Raw genomic sequence first — 24,789 nt, 5'->3', positions numbered from 1 at the left:
CTCCCTTTCTCTCCCCATACCTGGTTGAAAACTCTCATGTTGGAGACCAGTGGCTGAAGGTAAGCATAATGGATGAAGGGGAGAGGAAGAAGCCAAGGCTGTGGAGGGAGGCAGTGGTTGACCATCCATTCTCAATGGGGCAACAATGTCCCCCAAGGGATGAAGGTGGTTGGAAAATGTGTGTGAAAAATCTTATTATTTTTATGTACAAATCACAAATGTAATGCAATACATAAATGGATATACAGTATATATGTAGCATTACAATTTTATGAGGTGGGCTCAGATTAGGAAAAAAGGTCTCAAAAGGGTACTTAGGCCGAGTGCAGTGGCTCATGTCTATAATTCCAGCACTTTGGGAGGCTGAGGCAGGCGGATCACTTGAGGTCAGGAGTTTGAGACCAGTCTGACCAACATGGTAAAACCTCACGTCTACTAAAAATGCAAAAATTAGCTGGGCGTGGTGGTGGGCACCTGTAATCCCAGCTACTTGGGAGGCTAAGACAAGAGAATTGTTTGAACCCAGGAGGCAGAGGTTGCAGTGAGCCGAGATCACACCACTGCACTCCAGCCTGGGCGACAAGAGCGAGACTCCATCTCTAAAAAGAAAAAAAAAAAAAAAAAAGACGACTTATTGAACGATAATGGAAAACAAAGTTGAGAAACTTTAGTCTAGACCTGTGAAAAAAATATGAAAAGAAAGGAGAATGATGTTTTTCAGTTATCATAAAGCGCTAAGTCAGTGGTTTGTAGAACATGTTAGTCAATGCAAATCAACTAAAAACTTGGTGGTTTATTCGTATTTTTATTTATTTATTTTTAACTTTTAGTTTCAGAAGTATATGTGCAAGTTTGTTATATAAGTAAATTGTGTGTCACAGGGGTTCGGTGTACAGATGATTTTGTCACCCAGGTAATAAACATGTTATCCGATAAGTAGTTTTGGGATCCTTCCCTCCTCCCACCCTCCACCTTCAGGTAGATGTTGGTGTCTTTTGTTCCCTTCTGTGTATCCATGTGTATTCAGTGTCCCCTTAGCTCCCACTTATAAGTGAGAACATGCCATATTTGGCTTTCTGTTCCTGTGTTAGTCCATTTAGGATTATGGCCTCCAGCTCCATCCATGTTGCTACAGAAGACATAATCTTGTTCTTTTCTATGGCTGCCTAGACATAATCTTGTTCTTTTCTATGGCTGCCGTGGTGTATATGCACCACATTTTCTTTATCCAGTCTATTGTAGATGGGCATGTAGATGGGCATTTAGGTTGATTCCATGTCTTTGCTATTGTGAATAGTGCTGTGATGAACATAAACATGCATGTGTCTTTATGGCAGAACAATTTCTATTTCTTTGGGTATATATCCAGTAGTGGGATTGCTGGGTCGAATGACACTTCTGAAAACTCACTGTTGAGAGGTACTGAACTTTACTTCTGTGAATTTTCTGAAGACCTGGTACCCTTCCTGTTTGTCAGCCTCTATTTCCTTCAGGAACCTGTGCAGCTTTCTTCTGACCTTGCCCTTCCCTGCTTTTTTCCCTCTAGTTTATAATTCCCCACCTGCAATACACCTCGGAAATTAATATCCAGGCCAGGACTGGGCTGGTCTCCAACATGGAAATTTTTGACCAGGTATGGGGAGAGAAAGGGAGATTCTAGGTCACTCTTCTTTCTGACTCTGGACCCAGGGCTGGTTGATTCACCTGACCCTGCCCATCCTTGCTCCTCAGATGGTGACTGGTGAGGAAGGAGCTGCCTTTGGAGCTGCTCAAGTGAGCCAGAGCCCTGCTAAACTATCTCCTGTCCCCCTGATGACTTGGCTGACCAGGGCTTCTTGGGAGTCAAGTCCTCCTTCTTTGCCAAGATGCACTGTGGCTCTGGGAAATCATCTTTCACAAGCAGGAAGGCCATTAGGGGTGGAGAAGATGTCTAGGAGAGCAGAAGGTCTGTGTCTCGTTGGGGGCCTGGGACCCTGACATGGCCATGTGAGCAGGAGCAGAGCTGGCTTCAGCACCCTGGCCCTGCCCTGTTGGCTGACAGGTATATGGAAGGAATCGTGAGTCTCTACTGTAAGACAGATATGGCTGTGCATGATGACCCAGAGCTGCAGACCTGGTGTCGGGAGATCACTGAAATTGGGCTGCTAGGGGCCCAGGACCGAGGTAAGAGGCCCCTGCCCCGAGATCTCAGACACAAAACACAAGAGACCTCCCCGGAATCCTCTGTGCTTCTGTGAAATCTTCCAGAAGCATTTCCAACACCTATGAAAACTCCAAAGGCCTTCTCAGATTTCATTCCCTCTCAGCTGGAGACAGGTCCCCATCCTATACACTGAGAACCCCTTAGGTGCCTGATGCAGCGGGACCAGTGGTTGTTCATAAATATTTAACAACTGACTCTCAGGAAATAAAAAGTCCCAGTTGGTAACATTTGTACATTTCCATGGCATAAATATTCCTACTCTGGCTACTAAGGTAATGTTGACCAGCTCACTAAAAACCTTAACATCATTGACTGCCTCTTGTGAGCCAATATGAGTGAGCACCAGCATCCTACTGAGTGGGACCCGCCCAGCAGAGCTCCCACCCCCACACCCCAGCCTGCTGTTACCGTAATTCCCACAAGAGTTACTGAGTGTTCCTGCCACTCTTTCTCACCCCTCTTGTTCTCCTCTCTCTGCCTCATTCTCTGAGCTTGGCTCTACTCCTGGCTTCACAGCTTCTAACTCTCCCCACCCCTTGAAGGGTTTCCTGTGTCTTTACAGTCTTGGGACCAGGTATGCCACTTTGTCACCATGTGTATCTTTACCTGCACTGGCCAACACTCCTCTGTCCACCGGGGTCAGCTACTTAGCAGAGATGAACAGCTGGGAATTTGGGGCCTGGGGTGAGGGAGGAGTTTGTGTGCACAGGGTTCACAAGGTTTTCATGCTTAGCAGATATTGACTCTAGATCCCGACTTTCCTTAGCTGGATTGGTACATTTGGGTCCCTAATGCACCCTGCATGATATGGCTACCCCTGCCAACCACCAATGATGCAATGCTGGAGACAGTGATGGCGACGCTGCCCAACTTTCATCAGGCTTTTCTCAAGATGTCCATCACTTGGCAACTGGGCAGATGCTAGTCCATTATGGTGAGAGCTGAGTGCCCAGGGCTCTGAGGAAAGAGGCAGCCATAGGGCCATGTAGCACCCTAAACTCTGGGTCTTTTCCTCTCCATCCCACATGGGTGTGGGCCAGCATAAGGAGAGTATTTTTCAGGCCCTGGGCCTAAGGCTGTGCCACAGAATTTCAGGGAGGAGCTGGCTGCCCTGGATAAGGAACTGAGATCTGGAATGCAAAGCAGGACATGCCCTACACATACCTGCGGACCAGCCTGGTGGAAAACAGTGTGGCCATCTGCACATCACCAGCCTTTGATTATCTCAGTTGCCCTCCACCCAAGCTACAAGCCTACCCCTAGGTGGTTTCAGTCCTGCCTTCCCAAGCCCCATACTCTTTTTATGTTCCACCCTCCCTTAAAGGGACACCTTTCCATGGTCTCTGCATGCAGTGAACACATTTTACTCTAGAGGCATCACCTGGGGCCTTATTCCTCCCTCCTCCCTCTCTCCTTTCCATTGTTGCTTCCTCCCTGTCTTTCTCCTTCTTCATTCAGATCTATAGGGCCAATAACAGCCACAATTATATAAACCATTTCAAGGATAGAATAGGGAGATAATACATATTATTCCACAACTTTTATTAATCAAATATGATTTTTTTTTGAGACAGGGTCTCACTCTGTTGTCCAGGCTAGAGTGCAGTGGTGCCATCACCACAGCTCACTACAGTCTCACTTTTTGGGCTCAAGTGATCCTCCCACTGTAGCTGGGACTACAGGCTCATGCCACCATGCCCAGCTAATTTTTTTTTTTTTTTTTTTTTTTTTTTTTTTTTTTTGTAGAGACAGGTTTCACTATGTTACCTGGGCCGGAAATAAGATTTTGAACCCAAATTGAGTTTAGTAATAACAAAAAAAAAGTTTAGACTAATGATAGAAAAGAACTAGAACTGAATTATTTTGGCAAAAGAATATAGAGCATCAAAAAAATTCTCTAGGTTCACATGCTTGATGTGGTAAAGAATAAAAAGGTTTTTAAAAATTAAAAAACATTTTCCCTTTCTAACTGTGTAGGATTTAATTTGTGTCCTGAAGCCAGGCACACTACAAAGCAAACCATTAACACAGTGAGTCCCAATAATTTTTGACTCCTAAGATTTTCATTTAATTGCTCACTTACAACATTCTAAAGGAAAGTCAGCTGGTTGAACTGAAGAAGCTGCCCCTGTCTGGAGATACTCAGCCTCAGAACTTCAGCCTGACACATCCATACCTTAACCCCTCTGCAGTTCACCAGCTGGGAAGCTCCCAATTATTAACATTAACTGGAAAAAGACTAAAAATTTCATTATTATAAAAATGAGTACAACAAGGCATTCAGTGAGTTCCAAATTCTGTATTTCATTAAAATTTTGGGTAATAAACTTGGAAGTTTTATTTCTTAATCTGATAATCTGTGGGTATTTTAAAACAAACTAAGATTATACACAAACCGAAAGTGTTTTCTTTATAATAGGATAAAGTTGCTTCTTGCCTCTGATTCTATTTAATTCCACAGAAGACATACTGGTGATGCTTGGTCTGATTTTTTTTTTCTAAAAAGAAACAAAGTCTCAGTCACCCAGGCTGGAGTGCAGTGGCTCAGTCATAGTTCACGGCAGCCGGAAACTCCTGGCTCAAGCAGTCCTCCTGCCTTAACTTCCAAAGTACCGGGATTACAGGCATGTTGCAATGTATGAGAGTTCCAGTTGTGGCCAGGAGCAGGGACTCACGCCTGTAATTCTAACACTTTGGAAATTGTGACCAAAGACGGAGGTGCCCACTCTTAAGAGGCAGATAAAGAGGAATCTTGGAAAGAATGCAAGGGCTTAACAAAAGGGCTTTGAGTGAACTATGTACCAACCAGCAATTTTGCTTTGCTAGATAAAAATAATATCTAAAGAATATTTGCAAACTTTTACCTTGAAAACATTTAGAATATAAACAATAACCAGGTTGGGATGAAGGTTCCTTCTTGCTTGGTGTGTACTTGTTCTGTTGCTTATTGTCCTGGAATTGTGTACTGGAGGCTTGTTTGCAAGAATTTCCCTTAAGCGATTCTGACAAAAGTTTGTTGTTATGTTTCATGTTCTGTCACCCATCACCTTGAGGCTATGCTAGCTATGGTTTTCAGTAACTTAACAGTAATTTCCATTTATTGGGTACCAATCTGTCATAAGAAAATATGTTTGGTTTTGTTATACTTTAAGTTTTGGGATACATGTGTAGAACATGCAGGTTTTCTTTAGGCTTTCTCATCCTATTTTTGCAATGTCTAATCTGCTGTTAATCACATCCAATAGAATTTTTGTTTCAGATTTTTTTTGCAACCATGGCAGATGAAATAAATATTGTTTTAATAAAATCTCTAGGCATTTCATTTGGCTCCTTTTTAAATATCTTCCACTCTCCTTTCATTAAGTTTTCCTATCAATACTTCAGTATGGTTATCATTGTCTGTTTTAATGTCCTGGTGGCGGGTTCAGAGCCTGTCATTTCTCATTCTGTTTCTACTGACTAATATTTTCTGGGTTATATGTCACATTTTCCTGCTTTTTATAATGCGGTATCTGGTAAATTTTGATTAGATGCCCAGTATTGTGAATATTATGTTGTGGACTGTCTGAATTTTGTCTTTCTTTAAATTGTTGCAAGTGTGGCAAGGAGTTAAGTTATTGGTAAGACAGTTTATCTTTCAGTCTGTTTTTAAGTGTTGTTAGAATGGCATTCAAATGCTTTGAATAAAAGGATAGGTCAGCATTACTGCCAAGGTGTGGCCCCGCTGAGCTCTCTACTGAATGACTGATCACTGAGCACTTTCTATTTAGGGTGATTAGAACTCAAATATCTTCCTGCTTTGGGAGCTCTGAGACTTGTTCAGCCCCCTAGTTGCTTCCTGTCCTCATGGAGTTTCACTCTGTTTCCCTTGCCTCCAGCCAGTACTCATCAATGACTCAAGGACATCCATATGCAGATTTTTTCTTTTTAGATGGAGTCTGGCTCTGTCGCCCAGGCTGGAAGGCAGTGGCACAATTTTGGCCTGCAACCTCTGTCTCCTGGGTTCAAGAGATTATCTTGCTTTAGTCTCCCAAGTAACTGGGATTACAGGCACCTGACACCATGCCTGGATAATTTTTGTATTTTTAGAAAAGATGGTGTTTCACCATGTTGGCCAGGCTGGTCTCAAACCTCTGGCTTTGTCAAGTGATCCACCTGCCTCAGCCTCCCAAAGCAGTGGGATTACAGGTGTAAGCTACCTTGCCCAGCCCATAGCAGATTGCTTGAAATATTTTTTCTGCACAGGTCTCACCTCTCTAGAACTCTGTCCTATAACTGTAGCTGTCTCAGCCTTCCTATATCCTGATTTCTGTCTCCTAAATTCAGGGAGTCCACTGGGGGCTATTTGGGTCGCCTGTTCCTGGGCTCCCAGTTGGGGAATTGCCTTCAGCCCAAAACCTTATCATAAACTCACCTATTTTCTTTCCTTTTTCTCTGTGATTGCCTGCTATTAAATATCTTAAAACAATTGTCACATATATTTGTCCAGTTTTTCTAGTTGTTTATATTGGGAGGAGAAGTCATTCTATTATGAATGCAAACATAATAACTATTTATTATTTAATAAATAAGCAAAAAGTATATATACTTGTAACTATTTTAAAGTCCTTATATATAAATCCTATTATCTTTATCGTTTCTGAGGCTGTTTTTTTGGGTATTTCTTTCTCTTGGTTATGGGTCACATTTTTTTGCTCTGTCATGTCTAGTAATTTTTAACTGGACACTAGATATTATGGATGCTACGTTGTTAAGTAGGATTTTTTGGTCTTTAAAGAATGTCAGGTATTGTTCTGGTATGCAGCTTCATCATTTTCAAGGTTTGTTTAAGGCTTACTTCATCTTATTCTTAAGGTGTTGCATTTCTGGGGTTTCTGCTGAATTGCTTAGGTATTCAACAAGGTTTCTTCACTCTGGCTCATGGGAACTGGATTGTCTCTAAGTCCTGTGAGAGCTTGGTTTACTTTATAAGCTTATAGTTTGCCATAAATTGCTCTTTTCTTGGATTCCTGGAGTCTTACCTTATGCTGTGGAACTTAGTATTCAGACAAACACTCAAGGGACCCTGTGGAGGACAGAATGATAATTTCTGTAAGATGTTTTCATCTTAATCCCAAGAACTTGTGAATATATTGCTTTACATGGCAAAAGAAACTTTGCAGAAGTGATTGAGAATCTTAAAATGGCCAGGTGTGGTGGCTCACACCTGTAATCCCAGCTATTTGGGAGGCCAAGGTGAGTGGATCATTTGAGGTCGGGATTTCAAGGCCAGCCTGACCAAAATGGTGAACCAACATGGTGAACCCGTCTGTACTAAAAACACAAAAATTAGCCAGGTATGATGGCACGTGCATGTAATCCCAGCTACTTGGGAGGCTGAGGCAGGAGAATTGCTTGAACCTGGGAAGTGGAGGTTGCAGTAAGCTGAGATCATGCCACTGCACTCCAGCCTGGATGACAGAGCAAGACTCCACGCCCCACCCCCCCCCCAAAAAAAAAAAAAAAAGAATCTTAGAGAGATGATCTTAGATTATCTGGGTGGGCTCAATGTAATCACAAGCATCCTTATGAGACGAGGCAAGAAGGTCAATGCTATAGAAAGCAATGTGATGACAGAAATAGAGGTTTTAGTGATGCAGAAATGAGCCAAGTAATGCCAGCAGTCACTAGAAGCTGAAGAGGCAAGGAATAAATGAATTCCCAAAGCCTCCAGAAGGAACCAGTCCTGCTGACACTTTTACTTTAGTCCACGGAGGTTGGACTTCTGAATTCCAGAACTATGACATAATAAACTTATGTTGTCATTGGGTGTGTGGTGATGTGACACAGCAGCAATAGGAAACAAGTACAAATTCCCTATGCACATTTCTGGAGCCTTTTCTCTGCATGCTGCCTTCTCTCCCACACTCCTCCCTGTCTATTTCAGTCCCCTCTGCTTTCCTGGCCTTGGTTTTCTTTCTCCCAAGCACAATGAGGTCACTGTGCTCTGCTTGTGTGCCCTCTTCTGTCCTGCAGTCTAGAAAGTGCCTCTGCCTCTGGGCAGAAGGCTGGGGTCGATGTAGGGCTTGTTTCACTCACTTCCCCCTTTTCAGAGACCACAGTCCTCTTATGGCTATGATACAATGTCTGAACACAGTCCTTCCATATTTCGTTTCATTTTTAAAGTTGTTTATAGCAGGAGGGCTCGTCTAATAATAGTTACTTTGTCATGGCCAGAAGTGGAATTCTATTCATTTTTTATATCTAAAAGTTCTGTTGAGTTCTTTTTGAAACTTCTTGGGAATTAAATCTCTTGTTATTTATTGACTTTTTGGATTCCATCTTTCATTTATTTAACCATTGACAGTTATTTATATTCTGTATCTAAGTCCAGTATATGAAATCCCCAGGTAACTAAATCTGCAGTCATTCTTTCTGCTGGTTCTCACTCATTGTGTGTTTGTTTTCTTTCCGAGTGAGATGGTTTCTGATTGTGAACTTTTACCTGATGGAAGTTAATCTGTGGGAACTCAGGGCCTAAATTGGGATAGCTATTCCCCATAGATCACTTGTAGTTTGCTTATTCCAGGAGTCAAGGTGGGTGCTTCTCACTGAAGATGACCTTAGTTTTAGCTAAAGGAATCCTAACTTAATGCCAAGTTTGGGGTTCAATGTACCAGTCTAGCAGATGGCCCTGGGCTTAGTCTCTATGTTCTAGCTCTAGAACAGGCATTGGTCCATGAAATGTCTGCTTGATCATTGGTTTACTGGGACCATTCACACTTAGTTTCTTGTACTTAGTTCCTTACTTACTTTGCTACCAATACTTACTGACTTCCCTTACTTTTTGAGCCAAGAAATATTTACAAAATACATTTGTTTATTGCAGTGGAGAGTACTTCAGAGTACCTAGTTTGTTATACTGCTGGAAGTATAAAAGTGGTACCTCTGTATTTTCTTCTAATAATTTAGTCTGTTTTGATGTTTTTAAAATACACATGGAATTTCCTTTGGGGTATGGCATTAGGTAGAAATTAACCTTATAAAAATAGCGGATTGTCAAATGTCCTAAGTTCTCTTATTTTATGGTTAACACATTCTCCACAGATTTGAAATTTCCTTTATCATAGTCTAAATTTCTTTCTCTTTTTTCCTATATTCTATTGCTTTACTGATGTTTGCCTCTTATGTCAATATCACTCTGCATTTGTTTTATCTATATTTTTATATCAATTTTTTATAATTTCCCTGAATATTCCTGTGTGTCTTCTCTTTTTTGTAATCCTTATAAACAGTTTCCTTTCAAATACATCCTATAGTAGCAACCCTATAACAATTATTGATATATAGATATAAAATATTACATGTCATGTATTCCATTTGCTCATAATCCTATTCTGCCTTCCTTTCCCTATTATAAATTTTGGGCTCCCCGGGCCAGGTTTACTAATGGAATTTTACTGCATGACTTTGAAACTCTAGGCTTTCCTAACTGCTGGTACAAAAAGTCTCCATAATTTAAGAGAAAATATTCCTTCTTCCCTTGTAGCTGTAGAGAAAAGCAGATTGTATCCTGCATGATAAAACTGTTCCTGTATATGTTCTGTTTAACTGGGTAATCTGAAAAGCCACTAGAACTTAGATGCTGTTGCTATATCCTGTGAAAGTGTTCCTTAACCTCTGGGAAGTTGGTAATTTCTGATTGGTTGATTTAATTAATAGCATATTGTTCTGGAAAAAATATTTAAATGGATATTTGTGTTTTTCAAAAAGTATAAATACAAAAAGGGTCATGGACCCTTCTTCCTTCTCTTACATATGTGAAGTAAGAATAAAAAATTACTCTAGATTTCTCAATCAAAGATTTACAGTCTTGCCTCATTGAAATGAACAACTGAGCTGAAAGTAGTGCAGTAAGGATAGTATAAGCCAATGTATGAGGCAATGAAAGGAAAGTTTTACCACCATTGAGGAGCCTCACCTGCCGCTGCCACATGTTTCTAACCAGCAGGGAACACTGTTAAAACTCGACCTTGCTGAGAAAAATCTGCCATTAGGGCTTAGAGGAGGTTAAACTGCCATGATGGAGAGATCCCAAACATGAAGTAGCTAGAACAGGAGTCAGTGAGGAACTCTGCTCCACAATGCAAGAGCCCAGGTTCTTTTCATCTTGGCTTTCTTCCCTTCCAGAGTGTATTATATTCTTCTTTTGGATGGAAACTGGGTTGTAACCAGCAGGAATGAGGAAGAGAAAATAGGGTTTTAAATACAAGTGGTTTGTTTTAGGGTGTTAAATACAAGTGGCAGACATCACAACTGCTTGCATTTCACTGCAGAAGACCAAGTCATATAGCCATATCTAACTGCAAAGGATGCTGGGAAATAGTGTAGTTGGCTGGTCATGTGACAGGCTATACTTTTAGTTGTATGGGATAAGGATAGAATGGATAGTGAAGGATAGATAGCAGTTTCTGTTACTCCTTTCCATGAAAGAAGAGATTCCACAGTGTCTCCAACTTGCCACCAAATTTAATATTTTTTTCATTGTTTGAATATGAGATATTTTTAAAGTCCAAACCCATATCAATTAAGCACTGAAATTCCAAGAGAATTCAAAGACCCTAGTAGAGACTCCAGCCTTTCTAGTAATGAATATTATGCTTCCCAAAGTTGTTAATTCCCCCAAGGATTAGTACTATGTAAACTCTGTGGATGATAAAGGAGAATAATTTCCTTCAGAGAGTATCTTTGAATCAGAGGCGTTAGAAAATAAAGGTTGTAAGATATGCAAGTTAAACAGCTTCTATCTTGTTTAAATACAAGAAATTAGTAAGTGCTTATAAAAACCTAAGACAAGAAATCTCAAAGACTGCTTTATGGGTGTAGGGAGAAATTAAGTAAAAATGAAGCCAAAACTGATAATGTTTTACATATAACCTTTTAAGGGAGATCCTCTCTAGACCAGGAGAAAAGGTAATAATTGTCAGAGAAAAATGGTACCTTAAAACTTCACAGTCTTTGAAAAGAGAGCCAAGTCATTAATTATACTTATTATCTTTCAGAAATATATTACATAGGTTAATTAAATTAGTCATTAGTTCGTCTATCCCTTGGTCCGCTGAACCGGAAGAGAGAATTGCTCAGATGTTACTGTTGCCTTATGTTAAAATAGGAAACAGCAAGGAAAAAGGAAGGGAGGTTTCGGAAGCACCAATAAGCAGGGAAAAACCGTTTACTGGTTAACAACCAAACTGGTTTGGGTAGAACAGTGGCTGCTGAAACAAGATAAGCTGGAGGCATTAAAGAAACTTGCTCAAGAGCAACTGCAAAAGGGGCATATAGAACCTACCTTTTCTCCCTGGAATTTACCTGTGTATGTCATTAAAAATAAATCAGGAAAATGGAGGATGTTAACAGACTTAAGAGCAGTAAAGGTAGTCACTCAGCCTATGGGAGCTTTACAGCCTGGACTCCCTTTTCCTACCATGATTCCAAGAAACTGGCCTCTCATAGCAGTAGATCTTAAAGACTGTTTTTTTACTATTCTTCTGGCCACCCAGGATTATGAAAAATTTCCTTTTGCCGTCCTAGCAATTAATAACATAGAACCAGCTAAGAGATATCATTGAAAGGTCTTACTGCAGGTCATGTTAAACAGCCCTACAATTTGTCAGACCTTTGTCAAAAAAGCAATCCAACCAGTTAGGGACCATTTTAAAAATTGCTATATCATACATTATATGGACAACATTTTGTATGCCACGGAAACGCAAGAAGAACTTTTACAATGTTATAAATTATTACAACATTCAGTGAGAAAGGCTGGCTTAATTATCGCACCAGATGAAATTCAGCTGTAATCCCAGCTACTTGGGAGGCTGAGGAGGATAATTGCTTCAACCTGGGAGGCAAAGGTTGCAGTGAGCTCAGATCCTGCCAATGCACTCCAGCCTTGGCAACAGGGTGAGATTCCGTCTCAAAAACACAACACAAAACAAAATATACAAATTGCCAAAATAGATCCAAGGAGATATTAAAAATCTTAATATTCCTTTATCTTTTAAATAAATTGAATCCATAATTAACCTCTTATGTCCTCAAAACAGAAGCAAATTCCTCTGTGCCCAGATGGCTTCTCTGGTGAATTCTAACATTTAATTAAGAACTAATACCAATCTCATAAAACGCTTTCATAAAATAGAGAGTGGGAACACAGGTCAACTCATTTTATGAAGCTACTGTCTCTCTGTTACCAAAATCAAATACAGACAATACCAAAACAGAAAATGAAAATAAGTGCAAAAAAGCCTTAACATATATTAGCAAACAAAACCCAGCAATATATAAAAAGGATAAGACATCTTGACAAATTAAAGTCATGCAAAGTTAGTTTAAATCTTAAATTCTAGCAGATGAAATCAATGTATTTTCTTTACAGAAGAAAAACATTATAATCATCCTAATGCATTCATGAAGAGTATTTGACAAAATTCAACTCCTATTCTCCATGAAAACTCAGAAAACTAGGAATAAAAGGGAACTTCTTCATCCTGCTAAGGGATAGCACAAAAAACTTACAGCTAACATCACACAAAATGGTTAAAAATTGAATGCTTTTTCTTTAAAATCAGCAAAAGGGCTTCTATTGAACATTTATTGGAGGCTCCAGCAAGTGAAATAAGTCATGCATATAGATTGGTAAGAAGTAAAAATTTTTTTATTGAAAAGCAACATGATTGTGTACATTTAAAAAAAATAAGGTATTTGAATGAACAAGTGACCTTAACAAGGTCACAGAATACAATATCAATGCCAACAATAAACTGAAAAATGCAATTTTAAAAAGTCTCATTCAGGCTGGGAGTGGTAGCTCATGCCCGTAATTCCAGCACTTTGTGAGGCTGAGGTGGGTGGATCATGAGGTCAGGAGTTCGAAATCAGCCTGGCCAACATGGTGAAACCCTATCTCTACTAAAAATACAAAAATTAGCCAGGAATGGTGGTGGGCCCTTGTGAACCCAGCTACTCAGGAGGCTCAGGCAGGAGAATGCTTGAACCCAAGAGGCAGAGCTTGCAATAAACCGAGATCATGCTACTGCACTCCAGCCTGGGCAACAGAGCAAGACTTTATCTCAAAGAGTCCCATTCACAATAATATCAAAAAAATGAAATATTAGGGATAAGCATAACAAAATAAGTCTGAGTTCTGTACACTAAAAACCTCAAAACACTGCTGAGAGAGATGAAAGAAGACCAAAAATAAATGGAGGGCTATGCCATGTTAATGGATTAGACGTTTGAAAATTTTAAGATGTCAGTTCTCCTCTTACTTCAGCCAATAGATGAAAAAAGATGCAAAGAAGACACATTTGCTTTTTATCCACATATCACTTCCAGTCACTATGCTGAGCAAAGTCAGTGTGAGCAGAGCCGAGAATAGCAGTTTTCTGTCAGGACAGCCACTTCTCAGCAAAAATGACACAATAAAATTATAAATCTTTTTTTATTTGTTTTGTTTTCTGTTTCATGTTTTTTTGAGAGTCACCTAGACTGGAGTGCAGTGGCACGATCTCAGTTCATAGCAACCTCCCCATCCCTGGTTCAAGCAATTCTTCTGCCCCAGCCTCCCAAGTAGCTGGGATTGCAGGCACCCACCACCACACCTTTGTTATTAAGTTAACTGTGTGTATTAGTCCATTCTCACACTACCATAAGGACGTACCCAAGACTAGGTAAATTATTAAAGAGGTTAATTTGACTGACAATTTAGCATGGCTGGGGGAGGCCTCAGAAGACTTACAGTAATAATGAAAGAGGAAACAAACATGTCCTTTTTCATATGGTGGCAGGAAGAGAAAATGTGGTAAGCAAAAGGGAGAAAAGCTCCTTATAAAACCATCAACTCCTCTAAGCACGTTGGCCCACACCTGTAATCCCAGCACTTTTGGAGGCTGAGGTGGGTGGATCATGAGATAAGGAGTTCAAGACCAGCCTGGCCAACATGGTGAAACCTGTCTCTGCTAAAGATACAATAATCTAGCCAGGTTTGGTGGCATGCCTGTAAATCCCAGCTACCCAGGAGGCTGAGGCAGGAGAATTGCTTGAGCCTGGGAGGCAGAGATTGCATTAAGCTGAAATCATGCCATTGCACTCCAGCCTGGGTGACAGGGAGATACTCTGTCAAAATAAAATAACCATCAGATCTTATGTGAACTCACTATCAGGAGAACAGAATGAGGGTAATTGCCCACCTCCCACCAGGTGTTGTCCACTTCACCCTGGGCAGCAGAGCAAAGCTTTGTCTGAAAAAAAAGCTAGAATAAGCCAATTATTTTATTAATTTGTGATCTAAATGTACAACATTATTCATTGAGTGGTCTAAAGTTTCTGAAAGTTTTGAAAACACTAATATGAAAATACTTTTTCAGCCAGGCACAGTGGCTCACACCTGTAATCCCAGCATTTTGGGAAGCCAAGGTGGGTGGACCACGAGGTCAGGAGTTCAAGACCAGCCTGTCCAACATGGTGAAACCTCATCTCTACTGAACGTACAAAAATAAGCCAGGTTTGGTGGTGTGCACCTGTAATCCCAGCTACTCAGGAGGCTGAGGCAGGAGAATCGCTTGAACCCAGGAGGCGGAGGTTACAGTGAGCCAAGATGGTGCCACTGCACTGCAGCCTGAGTGACAGAGTGATACTCCATCTTAGAAAAAAAAGAAAAAGAAAAGAAGGCTTTTTCCATACAGAATGAATAAACTATTGTTTTCTCAGTGACTAAAATAAAACAAATTAGAATTACTAACCAGTCACTTACAATGTGGTTTTAAATATTATTTAATGACCACATGTATAGTTTCTTTGAAGTCATTTTAACAGCTTATTTCTATTGCTTCTTCACTTGTTAGAAAAAAATTAAAATTTATGTTACTAAAAGCCTACGAATTTTAAACTAATCTTAGTGATCATCTTAAAAGACCTTGTATTCTTATTATCATAGAAAACCCTATTAACTAGTTAGAAGAGAAATAACTGCTTTGCAGTAAACCAAATGGAGTAATTGTTGCTCAGAATTATAAGCAATTACAATATTAATACCATCATCTAGATAGAACTTACAGATATCTGCATATTCAAATTGTTTCATAATAATTTAGAAACTGTAAAGTCCTATAAACTATAAATAACTAAAAATGTATCAATGCGTTTTCCCCAATTATCCTGTGCTGTTTTTATTATTTAACTTGTCAGTAATAGCAATAGAAACTCTGATATTTACCAGCATATTCTGGGTCCAGCAGAGCATGTGAGGAGCCAATATACTTTAGGGATTTTACTTTCAGCCTGGGTACCTTATGTTTCTGGTGCTGATGGTGATGTAATGGAAGACACTAAAAATCAGGTGTTGCTACCTGTCACATGATTGGTCACTCTGTGAACACAGTAAACATATTTGCATCACAGATAACTGAGTAAATGTTTTAATCCAAAAGCTACCATAATCTCCAAAATTTTCCCAGAGAAAATGACCAAAATGTTGGCTACAGTTAGATGAGTAAGAGTGAAAAATTTAGACTGTGAACCTCACCCACTAAAAAAAAATCAGAAAATAGTAGAAAAATCTCTCGAGATTGTACCATTAATATGAAAAAAGTATTATTGTAAATTTTAAATCCACAGAGCTAATTTTATTTTAAACCTTTAACATTCACACTCAAAAATACAAAATTTTATATAGCATGAAAATGTGCTATAAATACATTATTAAAATTACATTTAATAATTATCCCTCAATAGTAACTCTCAAATTAATTTTGAAGATGCATTTTCTAACTAATTTTGTATATGCTACACTTTGTCTTAGAATCAAATAAAACATTTTTTTACAAAGAGAAACAGTGCTATCTGATTTAATCTTCTCACCTGTAGACCTAAGGTAAGAGGTATGCCTCTTACCTCAATTAAGTGATCTGGAAGTTACATTGAGAAGCTATAAATAAGTTCGAACTCCCAACTTTAACACAGTTTTTCACCATATTAAAAAATTCCAAACTTCTCATCAGATCCTACAAAGTACTGTGTGAAATGGTGTGGCACAGAGAGAATAGTGAGAAAATTATAGCCATAACACAGAAAAGGGGGGAGGGGCTGTGATGGATACATCAATGGGATAAACATACAAAGACACAAAAGATAATCAGAAAATTTAAAAAGCAGAATTTTTATTTAAATTCAGAGAGGCCATTTTGCAGCTTGGGAATAGATGTCTTCTTCACATGCTGAATCAATGTTATTTTTTCACCATAAATATTTTCCATTTGTGACTGAGAGTTACAAAGAAACTCAAGCAGGAATAATTATGGCTAATTATGAAGCATCTAGTACACAGATAGCCCTATCTTATATTTGTGCATTAGTCTTTTTTTACACTGCTATAAAGATACTACCCAAGACTGGATAATTTATGACGAAAAGAAGTTTAATTGAGTCACAGTTCCACAAGGCTGGGGAGGCCTCAAGAACCTTACAATAATGGCAGATGGTAAAGGAAAAGCAGGTATCTCCTTCTCGAGGTGGCAGGAGAGAGGGAGAGCAGAATAAATTAATACTTATAAAAACATCCGATCTCATAAGAACTCACTCACTATCATGAGAACACCCTGGGTATCATTCTGCTCCTGGCCCCTTCCAAATCTCAGGCCCTTTTTATATTTCAAAACCAAACATGCTTTCTCAACAGTACCCCAAAGTCTTAACTCATTTTAGCATTAACATAAGTCCAAACTCTCATCTGTGACAAGGCAAGTCCCTGCTACCTATAAGCCTGTATATCAAAAGCAAGTTAATTACTTCCTTTTAGATACAATGGGAATATAGTCATTAGATAAATTCTCCCATTTCAAATGGGAGAAATTGGCCAAAACCAAGGAGCTACAGACCTCATGCAAGTTTGAATTCTAGCAGGGCAGTCATTAAATCTTAAAGCCCTGAGATGATGTCATTTGACTCCACATCTCACATCTGGGGCATGCTGATGCAAGGGGGGCCCTCATGGCCTTGGGCAGCACCTTCATGGATTGGAATTGAGTGCCTGTGGGTTTTTCAGGTGCACAGTGCAGCTCATGGTGGATCTGTCATTCTGGGGTCTGGAGTATAGTTGCCTTCTCGCAACTCCAGTAGGCAGCTCCAGCCTCACATTTCTCTTCTGTATTGCCCTAGCACAGCTTCTCTGTAAGGGCTCTGCCACTGCAGAGGACATCCAGGCATTTTTATGCGTCCTCTGAAATCTAGGCAGAGGTTCCTAGAGCTCAACTCTTGTCTTACGTGCACTCCATGCCCAACACCACATGGAAGCCCCCAAGGCTTGAAGATTGCACTTTCTTAAGAAATACTCCAAGCTCTACCTTGGCCCCTTTTAGACACAGATGGATTTGGAGCAGCTGGGATGCAGGGCACCCAGTCCCAAGGCTCCATAGAGCAGTGGGGCCCTGGGCCTCAACCACGAAACCACTGTTTCCTCCTAGGGCTCCTGGCCTGTGATGGAAGGACCTCAGATCTTTGACATGATGTGAAGACATCTTCCCCATTGTCTTGGCTATTAACATTCAACTCCTCTTTACTTCCTCAAATTTCTGCAGTGGCTTGAATTTCTTTCCCAAAAAATGGGGTTTTATTTTCTACCTCATGATCAGGCTGCAAATTTTCCAAACTTTTATGTTCTGTTTCCATTTTAAACATAAGTTTCTCATCTCCATGTGAGACCACCTCAACCTGGACTTTATCATCCATTCCACTATTAGCATTTGGTCAAAAGCATTCAACAAGTGTCTAGAACGTTCCAAACTTTCCCACATTCTGTCTTTTTCTGAGCGCTCTCAGCTGTTCCGTCTGCCTATTACCCAATTCCAAAGTCACTTCCACATCTTCAGTTATCTTTGTATCAGTGTCCCAACCACCAAGAATTAATTTTCTTTATTAGTCTGTTTTCACACTACTGTAAAGGTACTACCAGAGAAAGGGTAATTTATATAGAAAGGAGGTTTAATTTACTCACAATTCCGCATGGCTGAGGAAGTCTCAGGAAACCTACAATTACAATGGAAGGCAAAGGAGAAGCAAGTACCTTCTTCACCAGGCAGCAGGAGAGGAGGAGAGCAGAAAAAAACTGCCACTTATAAAACCATCAGCTCTTTTGAGAGGTGACTTACTATCATGAGAACAGTATGGGGGAAAATTACCCCCATGTTCCAATCACCTCCCACCAAGTCCCTCCCTTGACCTGTGGGATTACAATTGGAGAAAAAGATTTGGGTGTGATAAGATTTTACAGTAACAAATCAACAAGGCACAGATGATAAATTGTTTGCAGGGCCAGGCGCGGTGGCTCACTCCTGTAATCCCAGCACTTTGGGAGGCGGAGGTGGGCAGATCACGAGGTCAAGAGATTGAGACCATCCTGGCCAACATGGTGAAACCCTGTCTCTACTAAAAAATACAAAAATTAGCTGGCCTGGTGGTGTATGCCTGTACTTGACAGGCTGAGGCAGGAGCAGTACTTGAACCTGGGAGGCGCAGGTTGCAGTGAGCCCAGCTCACGCTTGGCGCCTGGCGATAGAGCAAGACTTTGTCTCAAAAAACAAAACAAAACAAAAAAAATTTTTTATTTATTTATTTATTTTTTTTTTTCAGAATCTTTGAGGTTTCCAGGTTTCTAGTTAATTATCCGCCTTGTTAAAATGATATTTTTTGTTTCAACATCGTTCTTCTGAAAATGCATACAAACTCACTCAACAATGCATGCTACATGACTTTCTTACACTTAAGGTGTATCTGTTTTTTTGTTTTTTTTTTGAGATGGCATGTCACTCTGTCACCCAGGCTGGAGTGCAGTGGTGCCATCTCAGCTCACTGCAACCTTCACCTCCTGGGTTCAAGCAATTCTGCCTCAGCCTCCTGAGTAGCTGGGATTACAAGGTCCCCATCACTACAACTGGCTAATTTTTGTATTTTTAGTAGAGACAGCATTTCACCATGTTGGTCAGGCTGGCACCATGAAATTTTTTAACACCAATTTGTTGTCTGACATTTCCATCCTGATATCACCCAGAGTCAACACAGACCATTATCCAGAGCTCAGTCTCACCATATGGCCCTTACTGCGTATGCCTGTCACAAATCTCAGGGAACTATCTATGCTTCTGAGCTACTGTCTGTAAATTGGGGATTTCCGTAATCTCCCTCAAGTTCAATAATTTGATAGAAGTACTCACAGAATTCAGCAAAATCCTGTACTTACATTAACCAGTTTATTATAAAACATGCAACCCAGAAACCGTCAAATGGGGAAAAAAAAAGATGTATAAGACCCCCCCCCAAAAAAAAAAAGGTTGGGAAAGATGGGGCATATAGATAATTCTGGTAAATAGCTGTGATTAATAAAATTCTCTGGCCAGGCTTGGTGGCTCATGCCTATAATCTCAGTAGTTTGGGAGCCCGAGGCAGGTGGATCAGCTGAGGTCAGGAGTTTGAGACCACCTTGGCCAACATGATGAAATCCCATCTCTACTAAAAATACAAAAAATTAGCCAGGCACAGTGGTGGGTGCCTGTAATCCCAGCTACTTGGGATGCTGAGACAGAAAAATCGCTTGAATCCAGGAGGTGAAGCTCGCAGTGAGCCGACATCATGCCACTGCCCTCCATCCTGGGTGACAGAGCAAGACTCTGTCTCAAAAAATAAAATAAAATTCTACATCCTTTGGGGTCTTCAGCAACAGCTTAATGAAACAGTCTTCCCATGATGACTTAGGTGGTGGTGTATTTTCTTTCTTATCACATAGCCAGACATAGACTGCAAATGTCCACCTCTTTCTTATAAAAGAATCAGCTAAATACTTTTCGTCAGTGGTCAAAACAAAATACTTCTTAATCAACTTTGCTTAAATTTATCTCTTCTCCCAGGGCTCCTGACCTTTGAGCTACCCTCAGTCTGAGTCAACATACAACCCCATTTTCTGTCTCTCCTTAAGAACCTGCTGACTTCAGGGTAAAACATTCCCTGATCTAGAATCTAATTTTGCCCCCTTCCTTCTGTCATGCCATTCTCATTCCACCTTCTTTCTAAGCTTGTTTGCTATTCTCTGTGAAAGAAAGTCCTTGTCTGCCTAAACATTGATATCCTTAAAATTCTTATACTTTGTACTTTTTTTTCTGTTGTTGGGATTCAGAACTTCTTACCCAAGTCTGACTTTGTTTTATTTTACAAAGTCCAGAAACTACCCCAAAACAGCAACGCCTTTACCTTCAGTAAGATCCTCCCAATTTTCCACCCATTCTAACACTAACTGCATCTGCATGCGCCTCCCCAGCTTTTCTGGACTCTGTTGCTTATCAGTATAAAGGCTTCTTCCATGGCTGGGGTGAGCAGGCTGGGACATTTGCAGGGAGGCTCCCTAGAAAGAACTGACAAGGCCTTCAACAACCTCCCTTTGCAGGCTCCATATTGCCCTTAACTTGGAGTCACAGGGCTCAGGCTTTAATTCCCAAGTCAGAGATGGTCACTTAGTTTTTGAAAGTAAGTATTAGAGAAATCCAGAAAAATTACCGAAATGCAGTGTTTATACAAGGGAAAAAAAATTTTAAGGTGCTTACATTTTATGGCTCAATGAGAAAAAACAAAAGTATCTATCTCTTTCAGAGAATATGCAATTTACTTATTTCTACCTGGGGAACTCACTAAGGCACAGTGCAGTGTCTCCTGGAATGGCTGTCATTGAGCGTTTCAGTGTGCAGGATGCACGTGACACTCTCTCTCAAGTAATGAATGGCTTGACTTGACACGTGAGTCAGACATGTCTGTGTTCCAGTCAGCACTGCCACTCCCTGGGCTTGTCACCTTGAAAAGATATTTTCACTTTATCATTTACTTATAAATACATTTACTCATTTCCGTCACAGGATATTCAGTGAATAATAATAATATGAACAAACTTCTGTAAGGTGCCCAGTCCCATCTCATAAGGTTTAGCAATCCCAGCACTTGAGAGGCCCAGGTGAGTGGATCACCTGAAGTCAGGAGTTTGAGACCAGCCTAGCCAACATGGCAAAACTCCATCTCTACTAAAAATAAAAAAATTAGCTGAATGTGGTGGCAGGCACCTGTATTCCTAGCTACCCAGGAGGCTGAGGCAGGAGAATTGCTTGAACCCAGGAGTCGGGGATTGCAGTGAGCTGAGATTGCACCACTGGACTCCAGCCTGGGCAACAGAGTGAGACTTCATCTCAAAAATAAAAATAAGATAGCAAGATATAGGGCAGAGGCATTTACTGTTACATACTAATTTTCCAAAAAGAGAGATTAACATTGTGATGAATCTATGTAATTCCCCAGTTATCTACCACATTTTCTTGTGCAAATGTATTCATTTCCTACAGCAATAATGGAAGAAACATTTTCCAGATTCTTTCCCTTGGTAATATTCCCAAAGCTAAACCTTAGAGTACTGTTTGAAATCACGCAGCCAAAAAATAACACACCTGAGAAAATTTCTACACTCACTCTGAAAAAGAAAAGAGTAAATATGAATTTGTAACAAATAGAATACATGACTAAATTTTTTTTCTGAAACTCACCTCTTTCATGCCTTTTATAAATATTTTCTTACATATTGAGCTCTACTGATAAAATGCAATTTACAGTTGACTAACTTAAGTCAAAAGAAGTGAAAATATCTTTTCAAGGTGACAAACCCAGGGAGTGATAGTGCTGATTGGAACACAGATGTGTCTGACTCATGTGAAGTCAAGCCATCTAATCACTTGAGAGAGTCTCTAATGTGCATCCTGCTCACTGAAACGTTCAATGACAACCATTCCAGGAGATGCTGCACTGTGCCTTACTAAATTCCCCAGGTGCAATTACTTTGGGATTCTTGCAACATCTTATTGGGGGAAGTTTTTCTTGTCTTTAGGGACAGTTTTTTTTCCCCCTTCACAAATCTGACAGAATCCAGAGGGCAGAAATTACTTCTGTGATTTTCCCTCAATACTAGCATCTGATTGGCTAACCAGCCATGTGCCTCCATGAAATGGAAGCTGAGTTGGGTAAAGACAATTCTAATGTCCTAAGGGATTATACTTCCTTATAGGAAGTATACTCTTGTAGGAGATTGCTGTCAGCCCCAGGGAATCCATTTGCTCTCTTGAAAGGCTATACTTCATACCGTTTGTTGTTTTCTTTTTTATTTATTTATTTATTTATTTTTGAGACGGAGTTTCGCTCTTGTTACCCAGGCTGGAGTGCAATGGCACGATCTCGGCTCACCGCAACTTCCGCCTCCTGGGTTCAGGCAATTCTCCTGCCTCAGCCTCCTCAGTAGCTGGGATTACAGGCATGCGCCACCATGCCCAGCTGATTTTTTTGTATTTTTAGTAGAGACGGGGTTTCACCATGTTGACCAGGATGGTCTCGATCTCTTGACCTCGTGATCCACCCGCCTCGGCCTCCCAAAGTGCTGGTTATTTATTCTTTATTGTACTTTAGGTCCTGGGGTACATGTGCAGATCATGCAGGATTGTTGCATAGGTACATACATGGCAAGGTAGTTTGCTGCCTTCATCCCCCATCACCCCCCATCACCTATATCTGGTATTTCTCCCCTCATTATCCCTCGCCACCCCCCGCTGTCCCTCCCATAGACCCCCCAGCTGACCGAAGTATGTGATGCTCCCCTCCCTGTGTCCACGTGTTCTAATTGTTCAACACCTGCCTATGAGTGATAACATACAGTATTTGGTTTTCTGCTCTTGTGTCAGTTTGCTGAGAATGATGGTTTCTGAAAGAAAATAACTCAGGGAATGATACTCACTAGACACTCCAGCAGACATGGCCACGGTGGGTATCCTGATTTATCCCCAAGCAGTATTAAGACCCTAACCAGAAAATAAACTAACCTGTGGCTGAAGAGACATTACCCTGTAAGGTTTCCCCCCTAAAAACGAAACCCAGACGTTATGATAAGATGTCTGTGCTTGGAGAAGATAAAAGCAGCACAGAAATTTTTTACAATAGTGTCAGAGGATTACTCTCTGCTTTTTTTTTTTTTTTTTTTTAAGACGAAATCTTGCCCTTTTGTCCAGGCTAAGAGTGCAGTGGTGAAATCTCAGCTCACTGCAACCTCAGTCTCCTGGGTTCAAGCGATTCTCTTGCCTCAGCTTCCCAACTACCTGAGATTACAGACACCCACCACGACACCCAGCTAATTTTTCTGTATTTTTAGTAGAGATGGAGTTCCATCGTGTTGGCCAGACTGGTTTCCAACTCCTGACCGCAAGTGATCCACTCGCCTGGGCCTCCCAAAGTGCTAGAATTATAGGCGTGAGTCACCGTGCTGGGCCTCTGCTTTTTTCTTATGTGAAATATTTACAAACGGGGAACTTTTTTCACAAAGCATTGAATGGCGCCTTTTAAGTGTCATCCAATGCCTTTAAAAAAAATAATAATAATAATGTAAGTACTGTGTCTGAAACATACAAGAAAGAACAAATAGATAATAATGTGAGTTACAAAGAAAAGTTGGCATGTGGGAATGTCAGATGGAACTGGAAATTTAATATTTTACTGCAAGCCAGAGTTAGTCTGTGAGAACAGGGAGGTTGACTTAAGACCCTGCGTAAGACACAGTTGAGAGTGGGCGTGGTGGCTCACCTCTGTAATCCCAGCAATTTGGGAAGCCAAGTGGGCGGATCACCTGAGGTCAGGAGTTTGAGACCAGCCTGGCCAACATGGCAAAACTCCATCTCTATGAAAAATACAAAAACTAGCCAGGTGTGGTGGTGGGCTCTTGTAATCCCAGCTACCCAGGAGGCTGAGGCAAGAGAATAATTTGCACCCAGGAGTTGGAGATTGCAGTAAGCCGAGGTCGCACCACTGGACTCCAGGCTTGGTGACAGAGCAAAACTCGGTCTGGGGGGAAAAAAAGACACAGTTGAAAAATGCAGGCTGAGTGTGATCCCTTATTCCTGTAATGCCAGCACTTTGAGAGGCAAAGACAGGTAGATCACTTGAGGCCAGGAGTTTGAGACCAGCCTGGCCAATATGATAAAACTCGGTCTCTACTAAAAGTACAAAAATTAGCTGGGCATGGTGGCAGGCACCTTACTAAAAGTACAAAAATTAGCTGGGCATGGTGGCAGGCACCTGTAATCCCAGCCATTCAGGAGGCTGAGGCAGAAGAAGAATTACTTGAACCCAGGAAGGAGAGGCTGCAGTGAGCTGAGATCGCACCACTGCACTCCAGCCTGGGCGACAGATCAGACACTCTCTCAAAAAAAAAAAAAAAGAGATGGGTTATTTCTCTTTTACTCAGGCTTGGTATCTTGAGCTCCTAGTTTCAAGTGATCCTCTACCATGGCCTCCTAAAGCAGTAGGGTTACAGGAATGAGCCATTATACTTAGCTGCTATTGGCCTTTTTTATTTTTTCTGGAGACAGAATCTCTATCGCCCAGGCTGGAATGCAGTGGTACAATCTCGACTCACTGTAACCTCCATCTCCCAGTATCAAGTAATTCTCCTGCCTCAGCCTCCCGAGTAGCTGGGACTGGCTATTTTT

The 24,789-nt window shown here is 40.7% G+C and overlaps 1 protein-coding gene across 2 annotated transcripts in view; it reads left to right on the top strand.

Annotated features, from left to right (window-relative positions):
* The window catches only part of LOC108294688 (zinc finger protein 679-like), a 194,906-nt gene that overhangs the window by 140,678 nt on the left and 29,439 nt on the right, over positions 1-24,789 (top strand). The window lies entirely within an intron of this gene.

The sequence above is a fragment of the Cebus imitator genome, unplaced genomic scaffold, assembly GCF_001604975.1.
Source record: "Cebus imitator isolate Cc_AM_T3 unplaced genomic scaffold, Cebus_imitator-1.0 Scaffold598, whole genome shotgun sequence".
NCBI classification, from domain to species: Eukaryota; Metazoa; Chordata; class Mammalia; order Primates; family Cebidae; genus Cebus; species Cebus imitator.
This window is presented reverse-complemented; position numbering and strand designations above follow the sequence as displayed.